Source organism: Lissotriton helveticus, chromosome 3_1, assembly GCF_964261635.1.
Source record: "Lissotriton helveticus chromosome 3_1, aLisHel1.1, whole genome shotgun sequence".
Taxonomy (NCBI): Eukaryota; Metazoa; Chordata; class Amphibia; order Caudata; family Salamandridae; genus Lissotriton; species Lissotriton helveticus.
This window is the reverse complement of record NC_136061.1, coordinates 846,715,586-846,732,862: the sequence shown is the minus strand read 5'-3', so window position 1 is coordinate 846,732,862 and position 17,277 is coordinate 846,715,586. Positions and strand designations below refer to the sequence as shown.

At 40.1% G+C, this 17,277-nt stretch overlaps 1 pseudogene; it reads right to left on the bottom strand.

The window, feature by feature from the left end:
* Window positions 1-463: 463 nt before the first annotated feature.
* Window positions 464-17,277, bottom strand: part of LOC144824077 (uncharacterized) — a 77,480-nt pseudogene continuing 60,666 nt past the window's right edge.

The window sequence follows — 17,277 nt, the reverse complement described above, 5'->3', positions numbered from 1 at the left end:
AAGGTCTACACCTGAAAATGTGACCACTGACACAGAATATTTGAGTCATGTTTGATTTGCTTTGTTTCGGACATCATGTCAGCCTATGATTGGAACAATGGAATAAATATGTTATAAAGCAAGACACTTGTGTGTTTTGTACACATGCAACATATCCTGCCTACACTAGTAGCTTGTTTGGGCATTGTAAAGTACACATGGGAGTACAAGTATACATTGCTAGATGTGAGATTTACTATAGCAGAACATTTGTTTGTGACATGTATTTATTAAAGTGATGAAGGTAAAGTGATACACTGTGCAAAAACAAACATAACAAAAAAAGTAAAGCAGTCAGTCATGTCTCATGAAGCCATAGTTGTAGATGCCAAATTATCTGAAGTCCAAAGTACTATCCCCATCAGAAAGGGAAAATTGTCTAGAAATAGTCCACAGAGTGAATGTTTTACACACAGTGGAGAAATTAAGGTTGAGGTTTCTTGCTGGCAATGGTGGGCGTCTTGCCATCTACACCTACTGCATTTTTACATGGATGTCCCAACTTGTGAACGCGGTGGGGATCCACTGGTGTAGACACAGGGGTGTCTGCAGGCGTGTCTTCCTCTGACAGGACCTCCCTTCCTGTGGCTGCCGCAGATGTATTTAAAAACTTTTTTTTTTTAACTTATTTATTGAGTTTTATATAGCGCTGGCTGGATCCAGAGGTATCAGAGGGCTTTACATGAGGAAGAAGAATTGTTTCAGAACATGGTTACAAAGTTACATCAGTTACTGGAGCGTAGTTGCAGGAATTCCAAGAGCACAAAAGCATAGCATAAACATGATTACAAAAATAGGCAAGGGGAGAGAAGATTAGGGGAGAGAGGGAAGGAATAGGGAAGGTAGACGGAGAATAATGGAGGAAAGAAGAGGGGGAGGGGGTAGGAGGCACACCGGGGAGACGAGGAAAAACAGTGTCCGACGTCCGGCTGGGTAGGTGATGGCCGAGGGGTGAATCAGAGCCAAACTCCTCTAAAGCTGCTTGGGACAGCTCCAGCGGTCATCAGCCAATGGTTGCTCGGGCTCCGCAGTACATACAGAAAGGTTATAGTTTCCGCCTAGGGGGGGCATAGTCAAAAGTTCTACTGAGTGCGCCGGTCAGAGTGTATGGTGCTGCGCTCCCAGTGGTAATGGGATTAAAAAAAACAAGCCTCCCCTGTGTGAGACTGCTACAGCGGAACTCCAAAAATAAATTCTAAATCAGCATTACCGTTTCCCTGAAACCTCCGAACACACATTTATTCTCCAGTGGGGCCCATAACACTGCACACTTTTCTCTGCTCATTTAATTCGACTTGAGAGATAGGTGAAATAACAAGGAGTAATGCTGTAACATTGGCGGAGTGTCTAAACCTATTTAACTAGTCATTTATTTAATCTATAGTTTTAGGCAATTTACCATGGTTTTAACAAACATGAATTTTATTCAGACACACCACCATAGTGGCAATGGATCTGCTAGAAAGAAAATCAGGCGTAGGAAAAATTACAAGACCAGCTTTAATATTCCATTTTCCTAATTTTATTAAAAGCAAACTTTTAGTATGTCTGACATTTAGGCATGAATTAATTCTTTATTCAGTAAAAATCTTAAACTTTAATTCAGAATAATCATTTTATTTAGAGCTCAGAAAATAGTCATTTATTTTATAAATCAGTTGAAAGTTTTAGCAAAGAATAGATAGTTCCAAATTCATTCTCACCTAACATCCCTAGCTAACGCCCTCATCTTATGCTTTAGTCCTGCAAAGAAAACAAGAAATAAATCAAAGTATCTTACATCCAGGAATCGATCTGCAATCCGACAGCACTTCGAGATGAAATCAAAAGAGCGACCCTCTCTAAGCAAAATCAGGGGTTTCTATACACTAATTTCCTAACTTAATCTATCTAAAAAGTATCTAACATCACCAACTCGGGTTCTGATTGGACACATTTGGGATGGGTGAGCATGTCCTCACCATTACAACATCATATTCACGGTGAATCAGCAAATTAATAAAAGGGTATTGTTTAGGACAGTCTTTGGCCTAGTCACTTCCTTGACTGGCAACTTCACGTTTCTTTCCCACATTATGAACACTCCAATGTCCATGCTTTGGCAACCATCCTGACTTCCAGGGCACAGTGGCCTTGAACTTCCCATCCAAGCACAGGCAGTTCACTCTCACTTGCAGGCTTTGGGTGCGCATGCGCAGACCGACACTTGCTCGCAGTTTACCAGAGCAGCCATATTTTCACTAGGCCTCAGAGGCCACTTTTGGAACTATCATAGAAACAAACACAAATTCATGTTAAATATGAAACTAAAGCCCTTCTGTTTACCTCCCACCGTACTAATGTTTCCCCATTAGTTATTACCTAGCAAGTAGGCCACATAAATGCGTTTCATACTTACATATCCGACGACTTTCTGGCACAATAGCATGTACAATAAGCACATCCATGCTGCGTTTATTTATATTTAAGCTGTGCATTAATTCACATCACAATAACAATACAAATTAGTTCATTATATTGCTTCATGCAGGAAAAATTAGTATTCCCACGTGTGCATTTGTGTGCATTTTATACTATTGTTGATTATTTCACCACAACACACCATTAGTAAATGTTAACGTTATGGAACATTGACTTTACAAGGGGTACACAAAATTATGTTTTGCCACCTTGCTCCATCAATTCCCTCATCTGGTGATTTTATCACCAAACATCTTTCAAAATTTTGAAATATTTAGCAGAACATGTTTCGAATTCTTCATATTAGTACTATCTACACTCTAGTATCTTTCTCCTTTGTTTCTTTAAAAATCTTCTCTCTAATTTCTTCCATTTCTATTTCATTCTTTTCTCTTTCCCTTGCATTTCATTCTTGAATTGTCTTCTTTATTGCTTTTCTAAAATCTCCCCTACCTTTGCATATACAGTATAATCTTATCAGGAAAATCACTATCACTAAAATAGTTAATGGAATTAGTATTTTACCTATAATTGAACTACCTATTTCTTGGAACCAATGCTTAATTGCTGAAAAACTTTTACCCAATTTTTCAAGAACACCTTCAACCTCCAGTGGTTCAATTTCTCTATGTAAATCTGTAATATTTGTTATATACTTCTCAAGATTTTGACTTTTATCTGGAATATAAGTACAACAATGTTGCACTTTTAAAATTCCACAGACTCCTCCCTCTTTTGCTAAAATTATATCAAGGGCAAGTCGATTTTGCATTACCATAGCTCTCATAGCAACCATTTCAGTATCAACCATCAGGAATCCTCCTGCGATGTCTGTTGATCAACTATTGTGGACAATTTTCGGATTCTATTTGCATTAAACGGAATTCCCACAGTGCTCCGAAGACATCACCTATTATTTCCATTACACTCTCTCTTCTTTTTCGACTTAAGACTTTGCCTATCTCATGCTTTCCATTAGTACCTCTATCTACATGAAAATTTTTAGGAAAGACCAAGCCCACATAACAGGTCCCATACCAATGGTCTGGTAACCTATAGTAAGCTCTATTCCCACAGATGAAATATATACCCGGAAAAACAGGAGCATCTCCTCCTTTAAATCCCCAACCCCCTATAATTCTATAGGTGTCTTTACATTGACTTGCACCCACAAAATAATTATCGTACATAGTATTTTCTCTTCTAATACAAAATTTCCCTAACATTGGAGTATCTATGTTTATACCCACATTCACATTTCTATCATCAAGATTTTCATCATTAAATGTCCAATATTTAGATTTTGCATGTTTTATTTTCTCACTTCATTTATAAGCAACCCTTCTTTCTTCAACCATATTCAAAAATGTTTTCTCTTCAACTCTCATTTTACATGTCAAATTATTATTAAAAGCATATTCATGTGTCAACTCATCTAATTCTAAGAAATACTCTCCCATCTCTTTTGCAGGTTTCCCTTTGTTCAATGCACTGTCAATTTTTAATTTTGAAAAAATGTCATCTACATTGGAATAATGATATTCTAATTTCCCAGTCTGATAAAACAGGCTTGCAATTACACTACAAGTTACTCCATATGTGAGATGAAGGTGGTGATAGGTCACCCCTTCTGACACTGATGCTGGCAATTTTACACAAACATAACAATCATCAACATTCTTAGTTTTAATGTACTCAAGTAATAACTTTGCAAATGTATTCTTTGTATAGTGACTGATTGATTTATCCTGATGTACCTCTGGTTTGTACACATGAATCTCATGAACTTTTTCTTTCTCACTTGGCTTATTTAAACTCACATTTGGTTTCAATTTTGTTAAACTATCTTGGAAAGGAATAACAATAGCTAAAATTACCCATAATATTATCAACAATCCCATGCATATAGAGCAGCATCTACACCATTTTCTAAAAATAGAACATTTTGTTTTATGATTACTGATAGCCATTTTTCTCTAACATGATTTCTTCGACCTAGCGTTCCCTATGAGATATACACCACTCAATTTACTAACAGGTTTTCTTCGACCTTATGTCAATTCTATTCTAAATTATACTATGGTTAGTTTTTCTAACAGGTTTTCTTTGACCTTATGTCAACTCCGACCTCTTCTATATTTACAATATCCGTCTCACAGGACTTCAGAATTTTTACTTATTATCGTATACTTTGAGCACCTATCTCTTTTCCCTAAGTTGACTTCTTTACTCACTTTTCCCAATCATCTTTGGCTAGTACAGGTTTTCTTGGCTGCTATTAACTTCAACAATGGGTGGTAGGACAATATATGTACACTCAGGTGATTTATACTTCTGGTTCGGTCGTCTTACTCTTTTTGGTCTTTGAACAATTTCTATTTTCTTTCCCAGTATTTCTTTCTGGCTAGTGATTTCATTCACTTGCTCTTCTGGCTCTTTTGCTCTGTTCACTAGTTTCAATTTCAATCCACCAGTTTCTTTAGGCCAATTATCTCCTTTACAGATTTTCTTAGTGGCTCTACTGTGTTATGCTCCACTCTCCAAGCTCTTTTCCTTGGGCTTTTTCTTAATGCAGTTTCATCTGCACTGTCATCGGTTTCACTTTCAGTATCCTCAACTGTATCATTGATTATAATTTTCACAATGATCTCATCCTTATCGTGAGTTACTTCCTCTTCCCCAGTCTCAGGATTTCCGTTCCTGCTTTCAGAGTTTTCAAATTGCTCTTCAGTTTTCTCTTCTTCAACAACTTTGTCTTCACTTCCTTTTGCGTCTTTACTGGTGTCTGTCTTTACCAATTCTCGATCTTCAGATTGATCTTCAGAATCTGGTATCTCCACAACCTCCCTTTCACCTTCACCTTCAGAGGCAGAACTGGCTTCTGATACTTCCAGATGTTGACGTTCCTGTCGATCTTCAGTATCTGGAGTTCTTTCTGGTTCAGCTTCAGAATCAGAGTCAGTTGTACTTTCACCGTCGTACGGGTATTCAGGTGCAGGCACACAAACTGTATGGCTCGCATGCACCCACCTCTTCAGTCCAGCACACTTGACTGCAGTAGTACTGACCAAGATAACCTGGCGTGGGTTCTGCCACCGAGGTACCAAGCAATTTCTCCTGCGATGCACTTTCACTCGAACCCAGTCTCCAGGGACTAGATCATGAGCTGAATTTTTCTCTTTGGAATTTGACTCAGTTCCCACCTGGTGGAGCACAGAAGTTACCACATCGGATAGATTTTTGCAGTAATCCAGTATGATGTCATCCTTAATTGTCAACAACTTATCAACAGGTACATAGGCCTGCCTCATCACCCTGCCCATCAAAACCTCATGTGGACTTAGTCCAGTTTTCTTGTCAGGAATACTTCTTAATGTCATCAGGACAAGCGGCAAAGCATCTGGCCACTTAAGTCCTGTTGCCAAACACATTTTTGCAATTCTGTTTTTAATTGTTCCATTCACCTGCTCCACTACCCCTGAAGCCTCAGGTCTGTAAGCACAATGTAGCTTCTGGCGCATGTCCAGAGCTTCACAGATCATTTGCATGAGCTCGTTTTGGGAATGAGGTCCACGATCTGACTCAATTGTCACTGGGAAACCGAAACGTGGTATTATCTCACGTAAAAACAGTTTAGCAACAGTCAACCCATCGTTCCTCCTCGTGGGGAAAGCTTCCACCCATCGGGAGAACAAACAAATTATTACAAGAGTATACCTAAGCCTGTTACATGGGGGTAACTCCATATAATCCATCTGGACCCTTGTAAATGGACCACCCTTCCGTCCTATGGTTCCCAAACTTACAACAGTTCTCCTGTTTGGATTGAATTGCTGGCATACTAAACACCTTTGGCACAAGCTTTCAGCAATCATCCTGAACTTGGGATTATACCAAGTCTGCCTAAAGAGACGAATCATAGCATCTCTACCAATGTGGTCCTGACCATAGTACATTCGGGCCACGTCTGAGATCATGCTATTGGGCATTACTGGTCTTTCATCTTTGTAAACCCAAATTACATCTTCCTCTCTTTGTCTACATCCTGCTTTTAGACAAATATCTTTTTCTTCTGCTTCTGCCTCTTCCTGTATCTGTTTCACTTCCTGCCAAGTCTCAACTACAGTGGTTAGCATTAAAGGACTCGGAACATGTTCTTTAAGCTTTTCTTGATTGATTGAAATTTGATTTTTTGCACAATGCTTTGCAATTGCATCCACATAATTATTTCCACGGGTAATGTAATCCTCACTCTTTTTATGGGCTGAACATTTTACAACAGCTATTTTCTCAGGCAAATGAATTACATCTATTAGTGTTTTTACAAATTCAGCATTCCGGATAGGTGTCCCTGCAGAAGTTAAATAACCTCTTTGGGACGAAAGCTGTCCATAATCATGAACAACTCCGTAACCATATTGACTATCAGTCACTATAGTTACCTTCACCTCTTTTCCCAATTCGCATTCTCGTATCAAAGCAAACAGCTCCGCTACTTGAACAGAATGAATTCCTTTCAAACAAGATGCTTCCAACACTTCTGCCACAGTACAAACGGCATAAGCAGCACTTTGAATACCACTCTCCGTTCTCAAGCATGATCCATCCACAAACATCACGAAATCTGATTCAGGCAAAGGTTCATCTCTGATATCTGGTCTGGGTTTTGTGCAATATTCAAGAACATCCAAACATTTGTGATCAAGCTCACCTTTCACTTCTGCCTCAATGGTGTCAGGTAGCAATGTAGAGGGGTTAACGTTTACACACCTGGTAATTGTTAAATTTTCAGCTCCCAAAATTATTTTCTCATATCGGGTCATTCTGCTGTTGGCCATATACTGTGTTTTGGCCCTAGTGAGGAGAATCTCCACAGAATGAGGTACATACACCCTCACAGGAAATCCCATCACTATTCCTTCACTTTGCTCCAAACTTACACTAGTAGCTGCTACTGCTTTCAGACAACCTGGCATAGCTTTTGCAACAGGGTCTAAAACAGCTGAGAAATACGCAATTGTTTTTCTCAATTTTCCATGTCTCTGAACAAACACTGACAATGCACATCCTTCTCCTCACTGCAGTACAGTTCAAATTCCTTCTCATAATCAGGCATTCCTAAAGCTGGTGCTTCACACAGTTTCGTTTTCAGCTGTTCAAAGGCTTCCATCTCTGTTTTGGTCAAAACAATGGGGTCTCTGATATCTGCTTTTGTCAGTCTCTGTAATGGTTTTGAAATCAATGAGAATCCACTAATCCACTGTCTACAATAACCTACCATTCCCAAGAACATTCTCACCTGTCTTTGAGTTTTAGGTGGCTGCATTCCTTGGATCATTTTGATTCTTTCTATTGTGACTTGTCTGATTCCTTTAGCAATCTTGTGACCTAAATATTGTACTTCATTTTGACAAAACTGCAATTTTGATGGAGACACTTTATGTCCCTCCTCTGCCAAATGATTCAACAATGCTACAGTGTCAGTTACACATGCATCCTTTGTTTTCGATGCAACCAAAAGATCATCAATGTATTGTACTAACACAGACTCTCCAGGCATGCTCAAGTTTTCTAATGATTCCTTTAGTAGCTGATTAAAATTCGATGGACTCTCAGTGTACCTTTGTGGAATTCTACACCATGCCAAGATATGATTCTGGAATCGGAACGCAAAAATTGGTTGGCTTTCTGGGTGCAATGGAACACTAAAGAACGCATTGCACAAGTCAATCACAGTGTACCATTCTGCATCATGGGGAATTTGGTACAGAATCACTGCTGGATTCGGAACAATCGGGCAACATGGAACAACAATTTTATTAACCTTTCTAAGGTCTTGCACAATTCTAAATGTTCCGTTAGGCTTTTTCAATCCCATGATTGATTGGTGAATTACAAGGACTGCTTTCTATTTCTCTCAGTATTCCCTGCTCAATCATTTTGTCAATCACTGGAGTTATTCCTTCAATTACTTCTGCAGTCATTTTATACTGAGGAATATTTGGGTAACTTTCACCTTCCTTTACTGTGACCTTTACAGGATCAACACCTTTCATCAATCCTATATCTTTTCCAGTGAAATCCCATACTCCTTCTTTCACTACCTCTTTCAGTTCAACAGGAATCTTTTCCCGGTCAAAAACAGGAAATAGCTTGTTTTGCTCTGCCTCAATCATGAGCATTGTCATTTTATACAAACTATCCTCAATTCTATGCCATCCGGTGAACAATATATGGCACAATTCATCTTACACAAAATATCCCTTCCTAACAAATTAACAGTACTACTATCGCACACCACAAATCTGATCTAACAGTAGAACGGGTAGCACCAGTGTCCACTAGGAAAGTTATTTCTACATCATTCACCTTTCCGCTCACAAATGGACCAGACTAATCTACCTCAAGAGTGTCTCCAAGCACACACTCTTCTTCCTCTCTCAGGCACCATCAGAAACTTTCATCCAACTCACTGCCACCCTCCTCTTGTAACCAATACTGAGGACACGCATTCACTCTTTGCGGTCTTTTTACCTGCTCACCTCCGCTGAATCTTGTCTCTGCACTGTATCTCTGCTGGTTTACACTGTATGGCAGTGGTGGTTTTACCCTTAAAATGTCCTTGATTCCCTGCATTCTTACTCTCCATTTGTGCCACTTGTTGTTCCGCTACCTTCACTTGTGCCCACATGGCCTTTTCTTTAAACTTTTTCTGATTTGCATCAATTTCTTCACTGCAATATTTCGCCTGTCTCAATACTTTGTCTACTGAGCTCGACTGCCATCCTATCATGCTGTGTCTAATCATGTATGAAATTTCTGGTCTCAAACCATATACAAATCTATATATAAAATGGCTCATATCCTTTTCATTTAGTTCTTCATAACCGCTATACTGTTTAAAAACTAACAGCAATCTTTCATAAAATGAATGTACAGTTTCTTTTAGTTCTTGTGTGGTCCTGTCTATTTTTACCCAATCAGTTTCTTTTGAAGGTATCTTATTTTTCAGCCATACTATCACTTGTTCGTACTTTCGCATTATATCTGGTGATGGAGCTCCTGTTACTTTATCTCTGGGATACTCTTCCCTTGGCCAATCTACAGCTATTTTGCATTCTGTCCATAAGTCTGCAGGCACCACTATGTCAAACAATCCATCCAAATCGACCCATAAAACTTTTGACACTTTTACAAATCTGTGTACCTGTCAATACCATTCCACTGGTTTCTCTCTCAGCCTAGGAAAATCATTAGTAAATGACAATATATCTTGTCTGCTCCAAGGAACATGTACATATGGTGAACAACCTTTACAACGAAACTTTTACAACGCACTACCTTTACAACGCAACTTTTACAACGCAAACTATTACAACGCATTGCTCTGGGGGGCGCTCTAGGATAGGTAATAGGTTAATTTACTATCCAATAACCTTCCCTAGTGTCCACGGGGACTGGAGTTGGAATAGTAAATTAAACTATTCACTATCCAGCACCCCAAAGCACTATGCGTTGTAATGGACTGCGTTGTAATACTTACGTTGTAAAGGCATGCGATGTAAATGCATGTGTTGTAATGTCATATATCCATACATATCCTCCTCCAGGTATCTCTCTCATGGGAAACTCAGTTGTCACTGTCTCCTTTTCCCTAATTGGAAAAGCCAATGTGGATTTATCACTATTTTCTTCTTTCTTATTTGCCCACTTAACCCTCCATTTACTCACATCTCCCCATTTTCGCATCAGTACAATCAGCTCTTTTATTTGTGCTAACCTCCCAGCAGTATTCATGTTCTCAATGTCTTTTCTACTCTATATGATTTCTGCAATGATTTACTTTTTGAAAATTCTATTCCAAATTCACTTGCCAATTCTTCCAACTGATCATACACCGTTTTGGCCTTCCATGTTATGCTTTTGCACATAAACATAAGCTCATCATCCTGGTACGTTTTTAGTCTGTCTGTTCCAATAGTTCTGATAATTAATTCTTCCATATCTACTTTTAGTTTTGCCACATCCAACACTTTTGATTCATGCTCTTTTAATTTTAATGTTTTAATCCAGTCACTCTATCTGATGGCCCTACAGGTGTTTGCGTTAAATCTATTTTATCTACACTTTTCTCTGGTGTTGCAGAGTCAGATTCTGCTCCAGTCGGGTATCTGTATGACAAATTTTGATTAAATGTCAATTCAGGTGGATTCACATTGGTATTTCGCTTTATTTCTGACAAATCAGGATAAATATTTTCTTTTACTTTCTGTAAACTCTGTTGCAATGGAATTGTCAAGCTTGGCTTTTATTCTTTGATTCCCAAACACTGGTATTACAGGCCCTATTGTTACCGGGACAGTTACTGCTTCCATGTTTTTCATAAGATTTTGGATCAATTCATGTGCAGAACGTTCATAATCAGAAATATCTGGTTGTACATTATTTTGTTTTTCAGTACTTAACACAGTTTTGTGCGAGTCATTTATTTGTACAGGAGTACCTGTAATTCTAACCTCCCCAATAGGTGTACTTGGAATATATCTTGTTTCTACTCTTTCAGGCAACTCTCGGAAATTTGATGGTTGTCTCGGAGTTTCACTAATTCTCTCATCTGCTATAGGAGCATTCGGAGTAGTCCATAAAGAACCTGGTTGATATGGTGGTGGCCTTCTATTTAATATTTCCTCCAATACAGCATCCTCTGGTTCACTTTCACCATAACTTTGGTTCCCTATCTTCACATTCTTTTTCTTTTCTGTACATTTCCGTCCCTCATATTCATCCACTAGCAGCCCGTCCCGACGTTGTCCGGGTATGAATTGCTGCCGGCCAGTAGTATATTGTTTTGTAGGATTTCGTTTTGCTAGCATTTCTTATCTGTGACAGGCCTGTGAAATGCTCCACTACACAGTGCACTGCTGATGCACTTAAGAGTGCGCGTTCAGTAGTGTGTGAACTCGAGTTTTCCTACTTTATTTTTCCTTGCAATATTATATAGCACGTACTCGACAACATGGCATGAGCACAATTTACATTACAGAAGAACACATTCATTTGTGGTAGGCACGGGGAGACAAAGCGATTTGCCTGGAATCACATGATGTTGAGCTGATGCCGAGATTCGAACGTAGCTCCCCAGCTCTAAAGTTCGCAATTCTAGAACTTGTGGCGGGAGGTGTGTCTAAAAGTATATGTCGGTGCTGGCCATCAATGAGAGAGACCTGTGCATTTTTCAAATGGGTGGTAAAAAATATGAGTATGTTGCTGGAGATGTGGGCTGCTGTGCCACCAATGTACTTACCGGGGGAGGGTAAACACCCATTATTCCGCAACTTTCTTTCCGTATACCATCACTCCGCATACTTTCATTACGAAAGTACCATGACTCGACTCAGCCGTGCCATTATAACGCATGGCATTAAATTTTATATGCTTTTACCACGCATACATTTACAACGAAATTTGTTGTAAATGCATGAATGGTAAAAGCATGGTTTTTTTTAATGTTTGGATAAGGTAAGTATGGGTATAGGGGTATATGTTTTGGGGTAGTGAGGTATATGTTATGGGGTGTTTGGGTATTTTAAGGGTTCAGATATAGTTTTGGGTAATGGGGTACAGGGGTAGTTTTAGGGTTTAGAGATAGGTATGGGTTTTGGGGTACAGGGGTATTTTTAGGGTTCAGGGCTAGGTTTGGGTTTTGGGGTATAGGGGTATTTTTAGGGTTCAAGGGTAGGTTTGGGTTTTGGGGTACAGGGGTATTTTAAGGGTTCAGGGCTAGGTTTGGGTTTTGAGGTACAGGGGTATTTTTAGGGTTCAGGGCTAGGTGTGGGTTTTGGGTTACTGGGGTATTTTAGGGTTCAGGGTAGGTTTGGGTTTTGGGGTACAGGGTTATTTTTAGGGTTCAGGGCTAGGTTTGGGTTTTGGGGTACAGGGGTATTTTTAGAGTTCAGGGGTAGGTTTGGGTTTTGGGGTACAGGGGTATTTTAAGGGTTCAGGGCTAGGTTTTGGTTTTGGGGTTCAGGGGTATTTTAGGGTTTAGGGGTGGTTTGGGGGTACAGTGGTATTTTTAGGGTCAGGGCTAGGTTTGGGTTTTGGGGTACAGGGGTATTTTTAGGGTTCAGGGGTAGGTTTGGGTTTTGAGGTACAGGGGTATTTATAGGGTTCAGGGCTCGGTTTGGGTTTTGGGTTACAGGGGTATTTTAGGGTTCAGGGTAGGTTTGGGTTTTGGGGTACAGGGTTATTTTTAGGGTTCAGGGCTAAGTTTGGGTTTTGGGGTACAGGGGTATTTTTAGGGTTCAGGGGTAGGTTTGGGTTTTTGGGTACAGGGGTATTTTAAGGGTTCAGGGCTAGGTTTTGGTTTTGGGGTTCAGGGGTATTTTCGGGTTCAGGGGTGGTTTTGGGGTACAGTGGTATTTTTAGGGTCAGGGCTAGGTTTGGGTTTTGGGGTACAGGGGTATTTTTAGGGTTCAGGGGTAGGTTTGGGTTTTGAGGTACAGGGTATTTATAGGGTTCAGGGCTTGGTTTGGGTTTTGGGGTACAGGGGTATTTTTAGGGTTTAGGGATAGATTTGGGTTTTGGGGTACAGGGTTATTTTTAGGGTTCAGGGCTACGTTTGGGTTTTGGGGTACAGGGGTATTTTTAGGGTTCAGGGGTAGGTTTGGGTTTTGGGGTACAGGGGTATTTTAAGGATTCAGGGCTAGGTTTTGTTTTTGGGGTTCAGGGGTATTTTAGGGTTCAGGGGTGGTTTTGGGGTACACTGGTATTTTTAGGGGCAGGGCTAGGTTTGGGTTTTGGGGTACAGGGGTATTTTTAGGGTTCAGGGGTAGGTTTGGGTTTTGAGGTACAGGGTATTTATAGGGTTCAGGGCTAGGTTTGGGTTTTGGGGTACAGGGGTATTTTTAGGGTTTAGGGATAGGTTTGGGTTTTGGGGTACAGGGTATATTTATAGGGTTAAGATGGGTTAGTGTTTAAGGGTGTTGGGATATTTTAAGGAGTAAGGGTGGGTTATGATTATGGGGTGCAGGGGTATTTAAAGGGAGCTGGGTGGGATTAGCACACAATATGAGACATGGCATGAAGGGAGGAACGTACCACACGCCCCCAGCGTTTGTCACGCCCCCAGCACACGCCCACAGCAGAACGCAGACACGCCCACAAGGGACTACTTTGCTGGCACGGTTATTTTACCTTTTAAATGTATATGGTGGGCGTCTGCATAGCCTATGTCCTTCAGCTGCAACTGCCCTTTCCAACGCTGTATTGGGTGTTGTGATTGGTGCTGTGGTTCCTGAGATTACCCGCCTCAAAGGTTTGGGCTCTCTCTTTATTATATTAGTATAGATTAATCTAACTGGATACATGCCATCACACATGTTACCGTTTCTCCATCTACGCATTCTACTCTCATGTGTTTCTCCCCATATATCTCGACCTCTGTCTCTTGGTCTGATATGCCTGCTTAACCTCTCGCTCTGCATTTCATGCATCTCAACTTCCCATTCAACCAGTGCCTCAAATTGAGTCGGTCTAGGTCTCGGTTCAAGCCTCATCATTTTGTCTCTCAAATTTCTCAAAACTGCCAAGTCAAAAGATCCTCCTTCTGGGAAAAGCTAACACACCATCATCCTTGGTATACCGTACCCAATTCTCCAACCAAACACACGTAGGGTAACCATAATTTGACAACATATAAGAAGCAGGCGTCTTTGGCGAAGGAAGTATTTTTCCCTCTCTCGTAACTACTTCTATGTCCTTCACAAACATATTTTTCAACTTTTTAAACCATGAAGGTTTCTTCTTGTCTTCTTCGTAATAGTAAGACATTTTCCTTCACTTCTCTGTCTCTCAAAAGATCATGCACTTCCCTGTTTGCTATTCCGTGACACCAACCTATCACAGCGCGGTTCACACTAACGCACCAATTAGAACAAGATACGTTTTCCTAGTGCTCAACCAATAGCTTCTGCTGCTTTTCGTGATGCACCTATCAGCTCCTACTCCGTCTTGGTCACGAGGACCAATTCCAGCGTGACACTTTTGACGTCACCGGCGCTCCGGCTTCTGCAGCGCTGACTGACCCTTCCTTTACAGGATTTTTTCAAGAAGCCGTATTTACAAGATATTTTACAAAATCAGTTAGTAACTTACAAAAATAATAGCATTCGTCTGTTTTGCTAATAAAGTGATAACATTTTCTCAATCACACAAGTATTCTGTATGTGGAGTAGACAACGCTTACCTCCACAGAATTTTAGACTTGTCGATAAAGTAACACTACCCTCTACCTTACCCTTCTATCAGGCAATAATGAACTTGTTTCTCCAGGAAAGCACCTACAGAGATCTTTTTCACCTCCTTAGAAACAATCCCAGAGTTTCACCAGAACGCGTATTGCAATTTCATTTACACGCGTTCATGCAGAAATCCCTACTCATATACACATGAACTCTGTATCTCCAGTAGGCAGCGCTTACCTCTAGCCCACCACAGAATTCCTCTATCGTTAGTGAAGTAGGCGCAACTCCTTTACCCTTCTATCAAGCTCGGGTTGAGTCCTACTACTCTCCCAGCAGTAAGTTTTAATCAGGATACGCAATGATCCCTATACTTGAAGGCTAAGATTTTATAGACTGTCCTCGTTATACATTTATCCTTTCACACCTAATGTCCCTAAACAGTGATATGCGACAATACCACCGCAGTATACGACGATACTACTTTTTTTAAACAGACCAATGCATTGTGCGACTTTACTTGCCACACTTCCTCTACCTGCAGACAGAGGCACTAGCTTCACGCAACACTTGGAAGCCTTTTCAGGACTACATATAACATAATAAGAACTTAACAGATGTTAGTTCATAATTCTGTACATTAAATTCTATATAGTACTTTATACATAACCCTAGCTAATTTCCTTAGCAACCACTACTCTGCTACCAAGATATAACTGCTACAGCGGAACTCCAAAAATAAATTCTAAATCAGCATCACCATTTCCCTCAAATCTCCGAACACACATTTATTCTCCAGTGGGGCCCATAACACTGCACACATTCTCTGCTCATTTAATTCGACTTCAGGGATAGGTGAAATATCAAGGAGTAATGCTGTAACATTGGCGGAGTGTCTAAAGCTATTTAACTAGTCATTTATTTACATCTATAGTTTTAAGCAATTTACCATGGTTTTAACAAACATGAATTTTATTCAGACACACCACCATAGTGGCAATGGATCTGCTAGAAAGAAAATCAGGCGTAGGAAAAATTACAAGACCAGCTTTAATATTCCATTTTCCTAATTTTCTTAAAAGCAAACTTTTAGTATGTCTGACATTTAGGCATGAATTCATTCTTTATTCAGTAAAAATCTTAAACTTTAATTCAGAATAATCATTTTATTTAGAGCTCAGAAAATAGTCATTTATTTTATAAATCAGTTGAAAGTTTTAGCAAAGAATAGATAGTTCCAAATTCATTCTCACCTAACATCCCTAACTAACGCCCTCATCTTATCCTTCAGACCTGCAAAGAAAACAAGAAATAAATCAAAGTATCTTACATCCAAGAATCGATCTGCAATCCGACAGCACTTCGAGATGAAATCAAAAGAGCTACCCTCTCTAAGCAAAATCAGGGGTTTCTATACACTAATTTCCTAACTTAATCTATCTAAAAAGTATCTAACATCACCAACTCGGGTTCTGATTGGACACATTTGGGATGGGTGAGCATCTCCTCACCATTACAACATCATATTCACGGTGAATCAGCAAATTAATAAAAGGGTATTGTTTAGGACAGTCTTTGGCCTAGTCACTTCCTTGACTGGCAACTTCACGTTTCTTTCCCACATTCAGAACACTTGAATGTCCATGTTTTGGCAACCATCCTGACTTCCAGGGCACAGTAGCCTTGAACTTCCCATCCAAGCACAGGCAGTTCACTCTCACTTGCAGGCTTTGGGTGCGCATGCGCAGTCCGACACTTGCTCGCAGTTTACCAGAGCAGCCATATTTTCACTAGGCCTCAGAGGCCACTTTTGAAACTATCATAGAAACAAACACAAATTCATGTTAAATATAGAACTAAAGCCCTTCTGTTTACCTCCCACCGTACTAATGTTTCCCCATTAGTTATTACCTAGCAAGTAAGCCACATAAATGCGTTTCATACTTACATATCCGACGACTTTCTGGCACAATAACATATACAATAAGCACATCCATGCTGCGTTTATTTATATTTAAGCTGTGCATTAATTCACATCACAATAACAATACAAATTAGTTAATTATGTTGCTTCATGCAGGCAAAATTAGTATTCCCACGTGTGCATTTGTGTGCATCTTATACTATTGTTGATTATTTCACCACAACACACCATTAGTAAATGTTAACATTATAGAACATTGACTTTACAATGGGTACATAAAATGTTGTTTTGCCACCTTGCTCCGTCAAGACTCCCTTGTCACTGTGTACTCTCTCAGAGGGGTCTCTGAGGCTCCAGGTTATAAATGCTGGATCCCTCCCCAACAAGGGGAGAAGGAGTGCTTTGGAAAGGGGCCCACTCATGGTGGCCATTATTAGAAAATTGGTGTCAGATGTCCCCTGAGGTGGCCATCTTAGGGTCTGGCACCAATGCGCAAGTAAAAGGGCTCTGTGTTCTACTGGCGTGATCCCTGGGCCCGTGTACCCTGGGCGGGGGTCTTTCCTCTGCTTTGTATATTGGTTACTTTTATCGGCGAGCTCTGGGCCCTGCTCTTCG